This window comes from Oncorhynchus nerka, linkage group LG14 (assembly GCF_034236695.1).
Source record: "Oncorhynchus nerka isolate Pitt River linkage group LG14, Oner_Uvic_2.0, whole genome shotgun sequence".
Lineage (NCBI taxonomy): Eukaryota > Metazoa > Chordata > Actinopteri > Salmoniformes > Salmonidae > Oncorhynchus > Oncorhynchus nerka.
The window spans coordinates 25,294,433-25,315,495 of record NC_088409.1 but is presented as its reverse complement, the minus strand read 5'-3'; the positions used below and the strand labels follow the sequence as shown (position 1 = coordinate 25,315,495).

Genomic DNA, 21,063 nt, shown 5'->3' with positions numbered 1-21,063 from the left:
TTACCAGTCACATTGCGACTAATGGAGAATGAGCAAATGATTACGTTAATATTCCCTTCTCCTGAGCAATGTAGCTTTCATCGGTTGCAATGTATGCCTTTTTCCTTATCAATGATTTTAATTTGCTGTCAAAATCACCTCCATTAAGGACATTTACTGGAAGACCCTGATCAGACACAAGACAATGACACAGTGGATGGGAAATCTATTAAGACTTCATTTGAACATGGATCAGTCACATTTTGCCCGATTTAAGTTACATAATAAATTAATCAATGATTCAAATGGAAAACAGATTGTATTTTTGCCTTTGGGTTGTCCCCAAACTTTCTGGTTACACAGCTAGAATGAGATTGTAACGGTTCTCTTCTTCTCCTCCTCCTCTGAAGAGGAGGTGTAGCAGGGATCGGACCAAAATGCAGCGTGGTTATTATGATACATGTTTAATAAAAGATGAACAATACAATAACCGTGAAACCCTAAACAGCCTATTCTGGTGCAAACTAACACAGAGACCTAAAGAATATGGCTACCTAAATATGGTTCCCAATCAGAGACAACGATAAACACCTGCCTCTGATTGAGAACCACTCTAGGCAACCATAGACTTACCTAGAGTACTACTCTAACCACAATCCCATTCCTACAAACAACCCCAGACAAAACAAACCACATAAATCCCCAATGTCACACCCTGGCCTCACCAAAATACTAACGAAAACACAGAATACTAAGGCCAGGGCGTGACAGAGATTAAGAAGGATTAGACAGTGAAGTCATCAAATTGAAGATTAACCAGGAAGTAACAGACAAATGAATGGATCGGCATTGGAAGCTAAATTGAACTCCCAATGAATGGAGCTGACCGAAACAATGGAAACAGTTGGCTCCAATACATACGGGTCTTGTTCATGACATCTCCGTCTAATCCCTCTTTCTCTCATTTTTTAACCTTTATTTAACTAGTCAAGTCAGTCAAGTCAGATTTAGGGGAAGAGTTTCACTGATTCAGATGAACACCCACTAGTAATTGTCCTCTGTTACAAAATGTTGATTTATCACCGTCTCTAATGTTCTTGGTATACCGTTTCCTTTTGTGAGATGAAGGAGATGCATGAAATGATGTTTATTGCCTGTTTACATTGAATAATAATTTACCCTCCAATATCCCTGTGTTTTGGCTTTGTTGGTATACCCACAGGTTTTGTGGAGGGAAGACTGTTGGAAAAGCATTCCACATGAAGCCGGTTGAGAGAATCCCAAGAGTGTGCAAAGCTGTCAGTACTTTTTTGGTTACTACATGATTCCATGTGTGTTATTTCATAGTTTTGATATCTTCACTATTATTCTACAATGTTGAAAATAGTAAAAATAAAAACCCTTGAGTAGATGTGTCCAACCTTTTGAATGGTACTGTAGATTTGAGCAATGTTGCCAAAGCCTGAGGTTTTTTTATAGTATTTTAGAGTGGCCAATATACCACGGCTAAGGGCTGTTCTTATGTGCGACAGAGCGCCTGAACACAGCCCTTAGACGTGGTTGTATCCCCATGGCCATATATCACAAACTCCCGAGGTGCCTTATTGCTATTATAAAATAATTACCAACGTAGTTATAGCAGTAAAAATAAATGTCATACCAATGGTATACGGTCTGATATACCATGGCTGTCAGCCAATCAGCTTTCAGGGCTCAAACCACCCAGTTTATAATTTAGTTTTGACTACTGTAAATATGAGCACCCACTGCTTTTTTTGTATGTGTAGACTACCATCTTCTTTGGACGCCAGGTCCTGGTCAATTCTTCATGGACAACTGGAAAGAATTGAACATTTTCTTCTGTTCATGCTGCTGGGTTGGACAGTGAGGTAGTGACAGATACTACAATAACTCAGGTCTGTGTGTAGAGTGCCTTCAGAAAGCATTCATACACCCACTCGACTTACCCACTTTGTGTTACAGCCTGAATTCAAAATGGATGACGAAATAAGTCTCACCCATCTACACATTTAATACATTTTTTTGCAAATGTATTTCATAGAAAATGAAAAAAAATGAAATAGAAATATTCATTTAGATAAGAACAGGGCTCCGGGCAGCCGAGCGGAAATGGAGGAAAACTCGCCTCCCTGCGGACCTGGCATCCTTTCACTCCCTCCTCTCTACATTTTCCTCTTCTGTCTCTGCTGCTAAAGCCACTTTCTACCACTCTAAATTCCAAGCATGTGCCTCTAACCCTAGGAAGCTCTTTGCCACCTTCTCCTCCCTCCTGAATCCTCCTCCCCCTCCTCCCCCCTCCTCCCTCTCTGCAGATGACTTCATCAACCATTTTGAAAAGAAGGTCGACGACATCCGATCCTCGTTTGCTAAGTCAAACGACACCGCTGGTTCTGCTCACACTGCCCTACCCTGTGCTCTGACCTCTTTCTCCCTCTCTCTCCAGATGAAATCTCGCGTCTTGTGACGGCCGGCCGCCCAACAACCTGCCCGCTTGACCCTATCCCCTCCTCTCTTCTCCAGACCATTTCCGGAGACCTTCTCCCCTTACCTCACTTCGCTCATCAACTCATCCCTGACCGCTGGCTACGTCCCTTCCGTCTTCAAGAGAGCGAGAGTTGCACCCCTTCTGAAAAAACCTACACTCGATCCCTCCGATGTCAACAACTACAGACCAGTATCCCTTCTTTCTTTTCTCTCCAAAACTCTTGAACGTGCCGTCCTTGGCCAGCTCTCCCGCTATCTCTCTCAGAATGACCTTTTGATCCAAATCAGTCAGGTTTCAAGACTAGTCATTCAACTGAGACTGCTCTTCTCTGTATCACGGAGGCGCTCCGCACTGCTAAAGCTAACTCTCTCTCCTCTGCTCTCATCCTTCTAGACCTATCGGCTGCCTTCGATACTGTGAACCATCAGATCCTCCTCTCCACCCTCTCCGAGTTGGGCATCTCCCGCGCGGCCCACGCTTGGATTGCGTCCTACCTGACAGGTCGCTCCTACCAGGTGGCGTGGCGAGAATCTGTCTCCTCACCGCGCGCTCTCACCACTGGCGTCCCCCAGGGCTCTGTTCTAGGCCCTCTCCTATTCTCGCTATACACCAAGTCACTTGGCTCTGTCATAACCTCACATGGTCTCTCCTATCATTGCTATGCAGACGACACACAATGAATCTTCTCCTTTCCCCCTTCTGATGACCAGGTGGCGAATCGCATCTCTGCATGTCTGGCAGACATATCAGTGTGGATGACGGATCACCACCTCAAGCTGAACCTCGGCAAGACGGAGCTGCTCTTCCTCCCGGGGAAGGACTGCCCGTTCCATGATCTCGCCATCACGGTTGACAACTCCATTGTGTCCTCCTCCCAGAGCGCTAAGAACCTTGGCGTGATCCTGGACAACACCCTGTCGTTCTCAACTAACATCAAGGCGGTGGCCCGTTCCTGTAGGTTCATGCTCTACAACATCCGCAGAGTACGACCCTGCCTCACACAGGAAGCGGCGCAGGTCCTAATCCAGGCACTTGTCATCTCCCGTCTGGATTACTGCAACTCGCTGTTGGCTGGGCTCCCTGCCTGTGCCATTAAACCCCTACAACTCATCCAGACGTTCAAGAGCCCGTCTGGTGTTCAACCTTCCCAAGTTCTCTCACGTCACCCCGCTCCTCCGCTCCCTCCACTGGCTTCCAGTTGAAGCTCGCATCCGCTACAAGACCATGGTGCTTGCCTACGGAGCTGTGAGGGAACGGCACCTCAGTACCTCCAGGCTCTGATCAGGCCCTACACCCAAACAAGGGCACTGCGTTCATCCACCTCTGGCCTGCTCGCCTCCCTACCACTGAGGAAGTACAGTTCCCGCTCAGCCCAGTCAAACTGTTCGCTGCTCTGGCCCCCAATGGTGGAACAAACTCCCTCACGACGCCAGGACAGCGGAGTCAATCACCACCTTCCGGAGACACCTGAAACCCCACCTCTTTAAGGAATACCTAGGATAGGATAAAGTAATCCTTCTCACCCCCCTTAAAAGATTTAGATGCACTATTGTAAAGTGGCTGTTCCACTGGATGTCATAAGGTGAACGCATCAATTTGTAAGTCGCTCTGATAAGAGCGTCTGCTAAATGACTTAAATGTAAATGTATTCAAACCCTGAGTCAATACATGTTAGAATCACCTTTGTCAGTGATTACAGCTGTGAACCTTTCTGGGTCTCACAGCACACCTAGACTGTACAAAACTTGCACATTATTTAAATTCTTCAAGCTCTGTCAAGTTGGTTGTTGACCATTACTAGACAGCCATTTAAGACTTACCTTATTTTCGAGTTGATTTAAGCCAAAACTAAGTAACTGCAGTGTATATTGTGTTTTAGGTTATTGTCCTGCTGAAAGGTGAATTTGCCTCCCAGTGTCTGTTGGAAGCAGACTAAATCAGGTTTTCCTCTAGATTTTGCCTGTGTTTAGCTTATTCCATTTGAATTTTTATCCTCTTGCCGATAACAAGCATACCCACAACATGATGCAGCCACCAGCATGCTCGAAAATATGAAGACTGGTACTGGGTTTTGTTTGCCCGAAACATAAACCATGTATCCAAGACCTTCAAATGTTTTAATCCTTCTTGGTGTAATATCATTTGTGGATTCAAATAAAGTATTTAGTGTGTAAGGACATGTTTCATAATATTGAACAAATTACCCAAAGTCTTGTCTTTATGCTGCTTAGTTTAATTCAGACCAACCACCTCAGTTCAGAAAATCAACATTGTTTTGAAGAAATACTTTAGTACACAAAATGCAAAGTATTATGTCAGTGTTAATTGAAGAATAGTTTATTTTTGGGGTTAATGTTTAATTTCTCCATGCTTCCTCCTGACAGTGCATTGTTGCAGCACAAGAGGGGCCTCATTATAGTTTTATCACACACAAATTATGCCTGATGAAATACACAATCAATGGGATTTACACATTTTGAATTTACATACATTTTACACTCAATTGAGACTTCAGAGGAGAGAAGACAGGAAAGAAATACAAATCCGCCCAATGAAGAGGAAGATATCCAAGTGGTCTCTCTGGTCTATGTTCCTCAGAGAAGATCTCCTGCAAGACAAAAACGGTCAGCCCCAGTGTTCTACTTCCCAGTCGTGTGTGTGTGTGTGTGTGTGTGTGTGTGACCGTATGCATGCGTGCCTCACGTTTAGCCACAGGTGTAAGCCACATCCAGGTACTTGTAGGTTCCTACACAGGGATCTCCATACAGAGAGTTGGACGCCGGGACGTCACACTGGCTCATCCCATTACACCTGTGTCAACGACAGGTACAGGTTCACACTAGTCATGTTTCTACAGTCCAGGTTAACACTACAGTCCAGGTTAAAGGTAGGAGGGGGAAAAAGAGGTGTTCTCTTGTTCATCAGCTTAGTGTTCAGGCTCTTTGTTAGGCCTGCAAATGATGACAGTACTCTAATCAACTGGGCTAACTGTCAAGTTGAATCACCGCTATTATTAAGAGTCCTATCAAATAAAGTAAAAATGTAATACACAGTTTAGCAGATGGTATGGCGGGTGCAGAGAAATGCGTATGTTCCTATCAATCAATGCAGTAAATGTCCAACAAGCACACAATAATGAAACCTTTTTAAATGTTAAAAATGTTGTACAGCAGTAGATATGTAAATAGTATGTAATCATTATTAAAGTGACCAGTGTTCAATGACTATGTACGTAGGGCAACCGTCCCTGAGTAGCTGGCTAGTGACAGTGACTAAGGGACAGAGTTGGGTCCCCAGTCCACCTGGCCGTGCTGCTGCTCCAGTTTCAACTGTTCTGCCTGTGATTATTATTATTTGACCATGCTGGTCATTTATGAACATTTGAACATCTTGGCCATGTTCTGTTATAATCTCCACCGGCACAGCCAGAAGAGGACTGGCCACCCCACATAGCCTGGTTCCTCTCTAGGTTTCTTCCAAAGTTTTGGTCTTTCTAGGGAGTTTTTCCTAGCCACCGTGCTTCTACACCTGCATTGCTTGCTGTTTGGGGTTTTAGGCTGGGTTTCTGTACAGCACTTTGAGATATCAGCTGATGTACGAAGGGCTATATAAAGAAATTTGATTTGATTTGAGTTAACACTACAGTCCAGGTTAACACTACAGTCCAGGTTAACACTACAGTCCAGGTTAACACTAACGTCATGTTTCTACTGTCCAGGTTAACACTACAGTCATGTTTCTACAGTCCAGGTTAACACTACAGTCATGTTTCTACAGTCCAGGTTAACACTAGTCATGTTTCTACAGTCCAGGTTAACACTAGTCATGTTTCTACAGTCCAGGTTAACACTAGTCAGTCATGGTTAACACTAGTTGTTTCTACAGTCCAGTAACACACAGCAGGTTTCTAATAGTACAATACAATACCTCTCTGCCACCTTACTGGTGGTTATGGATTGGCTGAGGCAGTTGGTGTTGGCTAGTTGGTTAGCGGGCCGATTAAAGGAACACACTAGCTGGTCACGGCGGCCATAGTTGGCACTGTAGATCTGGATCGTTCCTTCATCTGAGGGAGATGAGGAGGAGAGGTAAGACTGGATGTCTTTGGTGTGTTCTAGTGATGGTAATATAAACTGTATATAATACTGCTCTACAATGCTATTATATAATTTATATATCATCATATGAGAGGAGAATAGATTGTATAGCAGAGTGTTGACAAGCTTACCACATTCTAGAACATTAGAGCCTTACCACCTTCTAGTAGAGCATCAGAGCCTTACCACATTCTAGTTGAACATCAGAGCCTTACCACATTCTAGTTGAACATCAGAGCCTTACCACATTCTAGTTGAACATCAGAGCCTTACCACATTCTAGTTGAACATCAGAGCCTTACCACATTCTAGTTGAACATCAGAGCCTTACCACATTCTAGTTGAACATCAGAGCCTTACCACATTCTAGTTGAACATCAGAGCCTTACCACATTCTAGTTGAACATCAGAGCCTTCACACGTGATGCTGCGTGCTGCCAAGACAAACAGACAGGAATTACACACCACACTGGCCACTGCTGGGCAGACATAAAAGACATACATTTTCATAGCAGACATTAGCCTGGTTTAGTATTTTGTATTATTATACATAGAAACAGACTGACTTGCTGGGAGGCAGGTGTAGGTGGTTTCCAGGTATTTGTAGATTCCAACACAGGGGTCAGAAGTACGGAAGACTTCAGTGTTCACTTCACACACCTGTTTCCCATTGCACCTGGGGGATATCAGGAGGTAAGATGAGCTATGACTGGGATTTAATCAAACGCGTTGTCAACAAGCATGCAGCGCTTGACATTTAAAGCAAACATTTGCAGTGTTTACTGTGAACATCAGGAAAATTGGCTTTAAAAAGGCACATTGATACTGCAATGTGCTTTTCAACAAAGTGCCTCTGAATCCCAGCCTATCTTTATCAAATAAACACTGTGTGACTGAGTGTACCTCTGAGAGGACCTCCAGGGTGCCTGTCTTTATCCAATAAATACTGACTGTACCTGTGTGAGAGGACCTCCAGGGTGCCCGTCTGTGAACACTGTGTGTTGGTCAGCTGGTTGGCAGGTCGTCCTTCTTTGCAGGTGGTTCCGTCAGTCCTTCCATACAGAGCTCTCTCAATGAAGATCACTCCAGAATCTAGCAGGGCAAGAAAAACAATGTAAAGAAACAGACAGCACTATGGAGAGACCATCAGGATAGAATGTGTGTGTTCTTACCACAGATCAGGAACAGGACGTTTTCTCCATTGTCACAGGTGACCACTCTCGTCGCTGAGTGAGAAACAATCACATATACACTGAACAAAAAATAAAACGCAACAAATGTGTTGGTCCCATGTTTCATGAGCAGAAATAAAAAATCCCAGACGTGTTCCATATGCAAAACAGCTTATTTCTCTTAAATGTTTTACAAATTTGTTTACATCCATTTTAGTAAGCATTTCTCCTTTGCCAAGATAATCCAGCCACCTGACAGATGCGTCAAATCAAGAAGCTGATTAAACAGTATGCTCATTACACAGGTACACATTATACTGGGAACAATAAAATGGGCAGTTGTCACAAGACAATACCACAGATGTCTCAAGTTGAGGGAGCGTGGAATTGGCATGAATGTCTACCACAGCGGTCGCCACAGAATTTCATGTTAATTTGTCTACTATAAGCAGCCGCCAACGCCGTGAGAATTTGGCAATATGTCCAACCGGCCTCACAAACGCAAACCACGTGTACCACCAATCCAGGACCACCACATCCAGCTTCTTCACCTGCGAGATTGTCGGATATGCCCTCCGACGAAACATCACATGCAAAGCGTCAATACAGAACTAAGATCAAATCGTACTACACCGTTCCGACGCCCGTCGGATGTAGCAGGGCTTGCAAATGTTTACAGACTACAAAGGGAAGCACAGCCAAGAACTGCCCAGTGACAAGCCTACCAGTTGAGCTAAATTACTTCTATGCTCAAGTTTCGAGGAAAGTAACACTGAAACATGCATTAGAGCATCAGCTGATTCAGATGACTGATCACACTCTCCACAGCCGATGCGAGTGAAGCCTTTAAACAGGTCAACATTCACAAGGCCGCAGGGCCAGACGGATTACTAAGGAACTTCAAGTTCCTTAGCATCCACATCACCAACAATGTAACATGGTCCAAGCACACCAAGACAGTCAGACTAAAAAGACTTGGCATGGGTCCTCAGATCCTCAAAAGGTTCTACAGTTGCACCATCGAGAGCACTGTGACAGGTTGCATAACTGCCTGGTAAAAAGAAAATGATGCGCTCACACACAATCACCAACGTACCTGCAGCTGGTAGTGTACAGCAAACTGCAGCCAGCACTGAAACACATCACACAGCTAGTTCAGCTTTTCTAACCTTGGTCAGTCTCATCGCAATATCTTTACAGAAGAGTAGTGTACAGCATATACAGTAAGTATATAAATAATGTACAGTATATAGTATGGTACTGCGTATAGACAGACATGGGACATCACCTAGTCCTCAGATAATACAGGATGCTGTATATTAGACCTGGGTCATACTGTTGATATTGGACTTCAATTACTTTCTATACAAACCGAAATAGAAACTTCTGGAAAATACTGGAATGTATATTTTAAACGCCCTCAAATACATATTTTGTTACAAGTCAGTCAGTATACTCACAGGTGAACGCAGTCAGTCTGACAAGGAGCATGATGCTGGGTACAGGTGTGGTAGTAGCTGGTTCAGTTGTAGTAGTAACAAGTAAGATGTTACAGATGGTCACCTGGACAAATACACCTAACATTTATTGATACTTGCAAAGAACAGATCCTTGTTTACAAAGCATCAACCAGGAACACAAAGCACAGCAGATTAGCAGTCAACTCGGCAACACAGAACTAAAATCTCAGGCCAGCTCAAAACTACATGTACTGTGTGACGGTGCCGTCCTCCCGTTACACAATCACCACAGCATGAAGCCCATTTTAGTTATCGTTGGGTTTTATTTTCTCTGGGTGTCAATCTACCTGTGATTATGTCACGTAATACAGTTTCAGTAAAAAGTTTAGTTATATCTAATTAACCAGTGCTTAATTTTAGCCGGCTGGCACCCTCCTGTTTTAAACATTCGGGGAACCTTTTTGCCAGACTCAGTACCTCTCCCAGAATTTCATTTTTTATCTTCACTTTTCCCAATGTGAATATTATAATAAAAATATATCAAAGTTAATTCGAGTTGCCTCATTGGCAATTCTTCCATACAGGCCATTCCCAATATTTCAAATACAATCACAGGAAAAGACAGGTTGGCTACCAAAATATATTTAATCAGCTTCCAAATATTGTTGTACAATGTAAAAGAGAGATGGTCTTTATGGAACATGTCAGACATCTCCTAGAGATTACTGCCCATCATTGGGTGAGTCAGTGACACTGGTAGCTATTTTCAGTGTCACTGACTTGCCGAATGAAGCGCAGTACTCTCGCCGATGTCTGACATGTTGTGCCAAAACACCATCTCTAGACTAACTGGCCCTCATATTATAGCCTACAATATATGCCTCCACACACCTAGGCCAAGGCTATTGATGGATTCAAGACAAGGTGGTTTTTATTGAGCTCAGAGTCAGTTTGTCAGTGTCAAAGTAGCCTGTCATTGTGATCATTTGTGCACTATTAAAGATTCTGCCAAAGTCAGTCATGTAAAATTATGCAGAATTGCATTCAATGTATTTATATAAAAGGCCACATTTTTCCCAGACCCTAGGCTACAAAAAGTTACCCCATGTGTGTAGTTCTACTCTATGCAACTATACACATGCACAATCTGTCCTCAGAACATTTTGTATTATTCTATACTTAAATCCATAACACTCCATTTAGTATGATAAATCACATTTTATATGGTATGAATTAATTTGAGAACATCCATCACCCATTTTGTATGAAACATTACAAATTAAAATGCTTATTATGTTACAAATTTGCAAAAAGTAATCAAATGTTACAATTCTAGATAGGAGGTAGGCAGCTGACGTCATATAGCTTGATAACGTTAGCTAGGCGTTACGTTTAGGAGCTAAGGGGTTAAGGTTAGCTAAAAGGGTTCACTAAAAGGGTTAGGGATGTGTTAGCTAACATGCTAAGTAGTTGCAAAGTAGCTAAAAAGTAGCCAGTACTTGAAAAATTATTAATTACATTTGCCTTATACACCCACCTGACCAACCACCATGCTTACATTTTTGTCTTAAGTAACCATACTGAATCATTCTAAACGGAGTGTTCCATTTACTTTTACTGCGTATAGTCTGAGACCAGGCTGCAATGCGATGATATGCATACAATGCTTTATTATAAAAGTGATACTCCTTCATGCGTTCCGGTACCTCAGAATTCCCCAGGTCACCACCCCTTCTCGCGCTCACTTTTTGTTCCGGAACCTACCAATTAAGCACTGAATTTAACAAAGTGTTCATGCGCAGGTCTTCCCATATTCACATAGATGACTACACCATGTGATTGAATCACAAGACAGCATTATATTGTTTTTTCATTTCAATAGTACAATCGCCAGTTACCATAGATTAACATAATTTACGACATTTGCTATGTCATTTGTTGTTTCTTTATTGGACCAATTACACGTGTACACTTTGATTGTTTCAAATTGTTTGTATTGTTTGCTTATCTCACCCTGAGCTGGCTTGTTTCTCCTTGCGTCTCTGAAAGGAGCGTGCTCAGGTATTAATGATTATATATCCTATAGCAGACGTCCCCAATTACATTCAGCCGTGGGACGATTTAGGTTTTCGGGAATTCTATTAATGCCCTGGCCTGCGCCCCGGGTGAACCCGGTAAGCGTTGATTGCCTTCGTTTTGAACCAGGCCGCCTCCCGGCATTGAGCTGGGTGCCCCAAATTTGGTCGGATGGAGAATTGTACACACCATGCTTACATCACTGGGCCCGTAATCAACCAATCAAACTTTATTGGTATGGTAATATTTACCTAATTTGTCAAATCCTAAAAGAGGGTTAGCAACCTTTATTGTTCAATGAACGGGGAGAATTACTGTCGGAAGATGGAGGAACCTGGGGTTTTGTTTGACACTACTAGTGAGTCGAGTGAAGCTTATAGTACAGAAAGTGAGAATGAGTGGGTTACAGTGGCGAAGAAAAAGGTAAACAAGAAAAGTAAAGCTATGTTGGAAAATAGGGAACCACTAGACTCGTTTTTGGTCCTAGTCAGGGTTTTGATGAATGCTACTTGGGAAATGCTCATTGTCTCCAGGAAAATCTGTAATGTGTTGGAAGAAAGTGTGGAGTCGGTGAGAGTCACAAGAAGTGGTCTTATTTTTGTTTATGTTTGCGGAGCAGAAGAAGCTGTGTGTTGAGCAGTGGCGACCCGTCATTCAGGACAGGTGGGGCTCTGAGACCAACATTCTTATCAACAAATGTATAAATATATTTTTTTTGGGGGGGGGGCTTGCCTGTTTTGCATGTTATTTTGGCATTAATACGTGTCACATGTCAGTTTGAAACAATGTAAACATATATATATATATATTGAGTTAATAATAAAGCTGCATACAAACATGGGCTGTGGTTCAAACTCAAAGTAGACAGCCCTCGGCTCTTGGGGGAATCCCTGCTGCTTTGTTTGTCTTTGGTCCAAATGATTCGCCAAGCAAGGGAAGTTTGCAACACAAGCCCCTCAGCCCTCGTTTTTTAATGGAGTTTGCGAGTGTACAATTATGTTCACTTCGGAGCCTGAAAAGCCCCATAATTCAGTTTGTAAACTTAACCTAAACTTAAGCCTGAACTTAACCTCAACGTCAATATGGAGTCAACATACAAATGTAAGTAGCTACCGGTGGCTGAAAACCCAATCATTGCGGGATGAACAGCTGATGAATTTCTGGGCAGAGGCGGTCCATTTAAAAATCATTCCTTCCTCCCCGCCCTTGCCCTGCAAGTGTATACTGTCAGACGTCTTGATACCTCATCAGAACTGCCCACTTAGTTTGAGGGCTGGGGGATAGGGTAGTCTTTAAGTGTTGAATGCAGCCATGGTCTCGTTTTTTTGAGTAAGGCAAGTCAAAAATGCAGGAGTTTCAGCCTAGCTCAGTGCTTTCTGTGGTGGTGGGGGCTGGACAGCAGAAGATAGGAGTACAGTGCCGATTGGCTCAGTGTTCTGTCACTCATGGGGTCCTTACGCAATAGCCAAGCGTAAGTCCTTAGAAAGGGTAGACATCCAACATTTCAGCCAGTGTGGGGGCACTGGTTAGTCGGTACACAATCTTGATTGGACTGATCATATCAACATCTTACTTTCACAATCTTAATTGTGAAATAATGAAGAGAAATATAGATAAACATATCGGTGCTCATCGGCCATTGGACATAAACATCACACAACAATTTGGAGATCGCAAATTCAACAATGAGTGGTTTGTAAGGAATTGCGACAGTGCCTAACTGCAAGCGTTGCAGCTGGGAAGTCGGAATAAACAGCTCAAACTGGGAAAATATATTTTGAACGGTCATTCAACTCAGAATTGTAAATCTGTCATCTTTCTCTTGATGACAAAATTTGTCCACAAGGACAGCCGCGCCACTTTCCTGTTCAAGCAAATCACAACAAGTGAGTCCAAAAAGGTCTTATGCTGCTTCATAAATGATGTACTGTAGGATACCAGAGATATCTATATTGTAGCTAAGAAAGTAATACTATGTATGTTGTGTAGTAAGCTGTTAGTAGCCCATGTGCCTCACCCTAATAATTTGGTCTATTTTCACCAACGTGGTATTGTAAACACATTGAGAGGTGTTGAGAAAATTGGAAGGAACGAGTGGTGGGGAATAAGCAATGGTAGTAGAGCCACCAAGACCAGTGAAGGCTTCTCATCAACCAAGGGATAGTAAAATGCTACATGTTAAAAAAGGTGGACTTAGTATTATTTATTGCAATTATCATAAACTGTACAGTGACAAGCGAAGAAGAAGTCTAACAAAATTGGAGTCATTGGAGTCAGGGTGGTGAGGTCTGCCCAACGCATCACCGGGGTCAAACTACCTGCAATGTAGCTTTCATCGGTTGCAATGTATGCCTTTTTTCCTTATCAATGATTTTAATTTGCTGTCAAAATCACCTCCACCTTAAGACTAGGGCTGAATACTGCCCCCTTTGGAGGAAATGCGTGCCCATAGTAAACAGATTTTTTTTTTCCAAAATTGCTAATATATGCATATAATAATAATTATTGAATAGAAAACACTCTAACGTTTCTAAAACTGTTTAAATTATGTCTGTATGTAAAGCAGAACTCTCAGGGCAGCCTTTCTCCCAAACTCTCTCTTGTCAAGATAAAAATTTGGTCAACTTTGACTTCATCGCCCCCACCCTTCCCAAGCAGCTACGGATCTGGGAACAGTTTGTATGTGTTCAGCGCGATGTCTGCTTTCAAATGGGGCGTTCATTGTGAGAATCTCGCACGCCCTCGTCTTTTGGCGGGCTAAAACGTTCGGGTCACGCGAAAATACATGCACTCTATTGCGCGCGGCTGATTTGGAGCGCTTTCTTTTTCCAAGAAACACCAATTGATGTCGGTTTGTCTGTTCACGCTGATCATTGTTTTACACGTCTAAAACATCCTAAAGCTTGATTCTGCACTTAGTTTGACCAGTTTAGTCGACATATAATATGTCATTTTGAAGTTTTGATGCGCAAGAGTGCGGGACCAGAAGTCATTTTGGGTGCATTTCAGCTGAAGCTGTTAGCATATGCTAATACAGAGACACACAACTTGAAACCAAACGATGTATTGGGTAAGTATGACTCCTTCTACGTCTTCTGATCGAAGAACATCAAAGGTAAGGGAATATTTATGTGGTTATTTTGGGTTTCTGTGGACTCCAAACGTAGAGGAGACATACTGCTAATATCTGAGAGCCGTCTCATATTATAGCCTAGTGAACGAATTCTGTAACGTTAAAAATAAATGTAACACAGCGGTTGCATTAAGAAGTGTATGTTTGTAACTATGTAGAACATGTATATTTAGTCATGTTTATTGCTTGTTATCTGACGTTATCTGTCGGAGCTATCATTTCTCCGGACATTTCAGTAGCATTTTTGAAAATGTTGTCATTGTAAACAGAGATTTATGGATATAAACAGACATCCTACTTTTAAATGTTATATTTTCTGGGACAAAATGCTGCCTTTGTCTTTTTGTTTCAGGTGGTGGTCTAATATAAATATGTGCTATGTTTTCGCCGTAAAACATTTTAGAAATCTGACTTGCTGGGTAGATGAACAAGGTGTTTATCTTTCATTTGAGCTATTGGACTTATTAATGTGTTAATGTGTGGAGGTTAAATATTTCTAAGAATATTTTTGCATTTTGCGTTATGGTAATGAGCTTGAGCTCAGGGAAGGTCACGATCCGGATCCGGATGGGTAGCATCAAGATTAGGACATTTCTGGAAGACCCTGATCAGACAAGACAATGACACAGTGGATGGGAAATCTATTAAGACTTCATTTCTTAATGTTTTTTTACAATACACTTTGAACATGGATCAGTCACATTTTGCCTGATTTAAGTTACATAATAAATTAATCAATGATTCAAATGGAAACGGATTGTATGTTTGCCTTTGGGTTGTCCCCAAACTTTCTGGTTACACAGCTAGAATGATATTAAGAAAGATTAGACAGTGAAGTCATCAAATTGAAGATTATCCAGGAAGTATATCGGCATTGGAAGCCAAATTGAACTCCCAATGAATGGAGCTGACCAAAAACAATGGAAACAGTTGAATCCGATACTTACAGGTCTGCGTTTATGACATCTCCGTCTAATCCCTCTTTCTCTCATTTTTTTATTTTTTGAACCTTTAACTAGTCAAGTCAGTTAAGTTAATATTCTCTCACATAAGTCAGGTGATATCAGAAGAGATTTAGGGGAAGAGCTTTCACTGATTCAGATGAACACCCACTTTCACAGTAATTGTCCTCTGTTACAAAATGTTGATATATCACCGCCTCTGTTCTTGGTATACCGTTTCCTTTTTGTGAGTTGAAGGAGATGCATGAAATGATGTTTATTGCCTGTTTACATTGAATAATTTACCCTCAATATCCTGTGTTTTGGCTTTGTTGGTATACCCCAGGTTTTGTGGAGGGAAGACTGTTGGAAAAGCATTCCAGATGAAGCCGGTTGAGAGAATCCCAAGTGTGCAAACACTGTCAAGGCAAAGGATGGCTACTTTTGAAGAATCTAAAATATATTTAATGTAAACTTTTTTAAGTTACTACATGATTCCATGTGTGTTATTTCATAGTTTTGATTTTCACTATTATTCTACAATGTTGAAAATAGTAAAAATACCCTTGAGTAGATGTGTCCAACCTTTTGAATGGTACTGTAGATTTGAGCAATAAGGCCTGGGGTGTAGTATATGGCCAATATACCACGGCTAAGGGCTGTTCTTATGTGCGACAGAGCGCCTGAACACAGCTCCCCAGCCGTGGTATATTGGCCATATATCAAACTCGAGGTGTCTTACTATAAACTAATTACCAATGTAGTTATAGCAGTAAAAATGTACCATGATATACCATGGCTGTCAAATGTAATCAGCTTTCAGGGCTCGAACCACCCAGTTTATAATTTAGTTTTGACTACTGTAAATATGAGCACCGACTGTTTTGTACGTGTAGACTACCATCTTCTTTGGACACCAGGTCTGGTCAATTCTTAATGGACAATGTAAAGAGTTGAACAGGGAAAATATTCATGCTGCTGGGTTGGACAGTGAGGGTAGTGACAGATACTACAATAACTCCCAGGTCTGTGTGTAGAGTGCCTTCAGAAAGCATTCATACACCTCGACTTACTCACTTTGTGTTACAGCCGAATTCAAAATGGATGACAATAGTCTCCTTATCTACACATTAAATACGGCTGCAAATGTATTGAAAATGAAATAGAAATATCTCATTTAGATAAGTATTCAAACCCCTGAGTCAATACATGTTAGAATCACCTTTGTCAGTGATTACAGCTGTGAACCTTCCTGGGTCTAACAGCACACTTTGACTGTACGAAACCTCCACATTATTTAAATTCTTCAAGCTCTGACAAGTTGTATCGTTGTGTGTCGAACTGCTTTGCTTTATCTTGGCCAGGTCGCAATTGTAAATGAGAACTTGTTCTCAACTTGCCTACCTGCTAAATAAAGGTTAAATAAATTAAAATAGTAAAAGTTGGTTGTTGACCATTAGACAGCCATTTAAGTCTTGCCTTATTTTCAAGTCGATTTAAGCCAAAACTAAGTAACTGCAGTGTATATTGTTTTTAGGTTATTAAAATATGAAGACTTGCTCGTGTTTTGTTTGCCCCAAACAAACCATGTATCCAAGACCTTCAAATGTTTTAATCCTACTTGGTGTAATATCATTTATGGATTCAAATCAAGTATTTAGTGTGTAAGGACATGTTCCATAATACTGAACAAAAGACCAAGTCTTGTCTTTATGCTGCTTAGTTTAATTCAGACCAACCACCACAGTTCTTAGTCAAAATCAGACCAACCACCTCAGTTCAGAAAAATCAACATTGTTTTGAAGAAATACTTTAGTACACAAATGCACAAAGTATTATGTCAGTGTTATTTGAAGAATAGTTTATTTTGGGGTTAATGTTTAATTTCTCCATGCTTCCTCCTGACAGTGCATTGTTGCAGCACAAGAGTGGCCTCATTATGGCTGTTGTATCACACACAAATTATGCCTGAAGGAACACACAATCAATGGGATTTCATACATTTTGAATTTACATAGATTTTACACTCAATTGAGACTTCAGAGGAGAGAAGAGAGGAAAGAAATACAAATCCACCCAATGAAGAGGAAGATATCCAAGTGGTCTCTCTGGTCTATGTTCCTCAGAGAAGATCTCCTGCAAGACAAAAACGGTCAGCCCCAGTGTTCTACTTCCCAGTCGTGTGTGTGTATTACCGTATGCATGCGTGCCTCACATTTAGCCACAGGTGTAAGCCACATCCAGGTACTTGTAGGTTCCTACACAGGGATCTCCATACAGAGAACTGGACGCCGGGACGTCACACTGGCTCTTCCCATTACACCTGTGTCAACGACAGGTCCAGGTTAACACTACAATCATGCGTTTCTAATAGTACACACTGCAGGTACAATACCTCTCTGCCACCTTACTGGTGGTTATGGATTGGCTGAGGCAGTTGGTGTTGGCTAGTTGGTTAGCGGGCCGTTTAAAGGAACACACTAGCTGGTCACGGCGGCCATAGTTGGCACTGTAGATCTGGATCGTTCCTTCATCTGAGGGAGATGAGGAGGAGAGGTAAGATTGGATGTCTTTGGTGTGTTCTAGTGAAGGTAATATAAGATATTAGATATAGATATAGTGTGTGTGGCCTCCACGTGCCTGTTTGACCTCCCTACAACACCTGGGCATGCTCCTGATGAGGTGGCGGATGGTCTCCTGAGGGATCTCCTCCCAGACCTGGACTAAAGCTTCCGTCTGTGGTGCAACGTGGCGTTGGTGGATGGAGCGAGACATGTCCCAAATGGGCTCAATTGGATTCAGGTCTGGGGAACGGGTGGGCCAGTCCATAGCATCAATGCCTTCCTCTTGCAGGAACTGCTGACACACTCCAGCCACATGAGGTCTAGCATTGTCTTGCATTAGGAGGAACCCAGGGCCAACCGCACCAGCATATGGTCTCACAAGGGGTCTGAGGATCTCATCTCAGTACCTAATGGCAGTCAGGCTACCTCTAGCGAGCACATGGAGGGCTGTGCGGCCCCCCAAAGAAATGCCACCCAACACCATGACTGACCCACCGCCAAACCGGTCATGCTGGAGGATGGTGCAGGCAGCAGAACGTTCTCCACGGCGTCTCCAGACTCTGTCACGTCGGTCACGTGCTCAGTGTGAACCTGCTTTATTTCTGTGAAGAGCACAGGGCGCCAGTGGCGAATTTGCCAATCTTGGTGTTCTCTGGGCAAATGCCAACGTCCTGCACGGTGTTGGGCTGTGGGGCACAGCCCCCAACTGTGGACGCGGTCCCTCATACTACCCTGATGGAGTCCGTTCTGACCATTTGAGCAGACACATGCACATTTGTGGCTGCAAGGAGGTCATTTGCAGGGCCTGGCAGTGTTTCTCCTGCTCCACCTGCAATAAAGGCGGAGGTAGCAGTCCTGCTGGTGGGTTGTTGGGCCAGTTCTCCTGCAGCCTCCCCATGTCTCCTGATGTTCTGGCCTGTGTGCCCTGGTAGCGCCTCCATGCTCTGACACTACGCTGACAGACACAGCAAATCTTCTTGCCACAGCTCATATTGATGTTCATCCTGGATGAGCTGCACTACCTGAGCCACTTGTGTGGGTTGTAGACTCCGTCTCATGCTACCACTAGAGTGAAAGCACCCCCAGCATTCAAAAGTGACCAAAACAACAGTCAGGAAGCATAGGAACTGAGAAGTGGTCTGTGGTCACCACCTGCAGAACCACTCCTTTATTGGGGGTGTCTTGCTAATTGCCAATCATTTCCACCTGTTGCTACCTATTCCATTTGCACAACAGCATGTGACATTTATTGTCAATCAGTGTTGCTTCCTAAGTGACAGTTTGATTTCACAGAAGTGTGATTGACCTATTATGAGTTACATTATTGTTTAAAGTGTTCCCTTTATTTTTTTTTTAGCAGTGTATACATAATCATTATGAGAGGAGAATATATTCTAGAGCATCAGAGCCTTGCCACATTCTAATAGAGCATCAGAGCTCCACATTCTAATAGAGCATCAGAGCCTTGCACATTCTAATAGAGCATCAGAGCCTTGCCACATTCTAATAGAGCATTTACCACATTCTAAGAGCATCAGAGCCTTACCACATTCTAATAGAGCATCAGAGCCTTACCACATTCTAATAGAGCATCAGAGCCTTCACACGTGATGCTGCGTGCTGCCAAGACAAACAAACAGGAATTACACACCACTGGCCACTGCTGGGCAGACATAAATAAAAGACATACATTTTCATAGCAGACATTAGCCTGGTTTAGTATTTTGTATTATTATACATAGAAACAGACTGACTTGCTGGGAGGCAGGTGTAGGTGGTTTCAGGTATTTGTAGATTCCAACACAGGGGTCAGAAATGCGGAAGACTTCAGTGTTCACTTCACACACCCATTTCCCATTACACCTGGGGGATATCAGGAGGTAAGATGAGCTATGGCTGGGATTTAATCAAACGTGGTGTCAACAAGCATGCAGCGCTTGACATTTGAAGCAAACATTTGCAGTGTTTATTAGGAACATCAGGAAATTTGGCTTTAAAAAGGCACATTGATACTGCAATGTGCTTTTCAACAAAGTGCCTCTGAATCCCAGCATGTCTTTATCAAATAAATACTGACTGTACCTGTGTGAGAGGACCTCAGGGTGCCCGTCTGTGAACACTGTGTGTTGGTCAGCTGGTTGGTAGGTCGTCCTTCTTTGCAGGTGGTTCAAGTCAGTCCTTCCATACAGAGCTCTCTCAGCCAGAAGATCACTCCAGAATCTGGCAGGGCAAGAAAAAAATCAACATGTAAAAAACAGACAGCACTATGGAGAGACCATCAGGATAGAATGTGTGTGTTCTTACCACAGATCAGGAACTGGACGTTTTCTCCATTGTCACAGGTGACCACTCTCGTCGCTGAGTGAGAAACAATCACATATACACTGAACAAAAATAAACGCAAACAAATGTGTTGGTCCCATGTTTCATGAGCAGAAATAAAAATCCCAGACGTGTTCCATATGGAAAACAGCTTATTTCTCTTAAATAATGTTTTATAAATTTGTTTACATCCCTTTTAGAAAGCATTTCTCCTTTGCCAAGATAATGTAGCCACCTGACAGATGCGTCAAATCAAGAAGCTGATTAAACAGTATGCTCATTACACAGGTACACATTATACTGGGAACAATAAAATGTGCAGTTGTCACAAGACAATACCACAGATGTCTCAAGTTGAGGGAGCTTGGAATTGGCATGAATGTCTACCATAGCGGTCGCCACAGAATTTCATGTTAATTTGTCTAACATAAGCAGCCGCCAACGCTGTTTTAGAGAATTTGGCAATATGTCCAACCGGCCTCACAAACGCAAACCATGTGTACCACTAATCCGGGACCACCACATCCAGCTTCTTCACCTGCGAGATTGTCGGATATGCCCTCCGACGAAACATCACATGCAAAGCGTCAATACAGAACTAAGATCAAATCGTACTACACCGGCTCCGACGCCCGTCGGATGTAGCAGGGCTTGCAAATGTTTACAGACAACAAAGGGAAGCACAGCCAAGAACTGCCCAGTGACAAGCCTACCAGTCGAGCTAAATTACTTCTATGCTCGCGTCGAGGAAAGTAACACTGAAACATGCATGAGAGCATCAGCTGTTCCAGATGACTGTGATCATACTCTCCG

General features: G+C 42.6%; 1 pseudogene; it reads right to left on the bottom strand.

Moving 5' to 3' along the window:
* Positions 1-4,806: 4,806 nt before the first annotated feature.
* LOC135575039 (L-rhamnose-binding lectin CSL1-like) lies at positions 4,807-20,262 on the bottom strand (annotated as a pseudogene).
* Between the last annotated feature and the right edge of the window lie 801 nt (positions 20,263-21,063).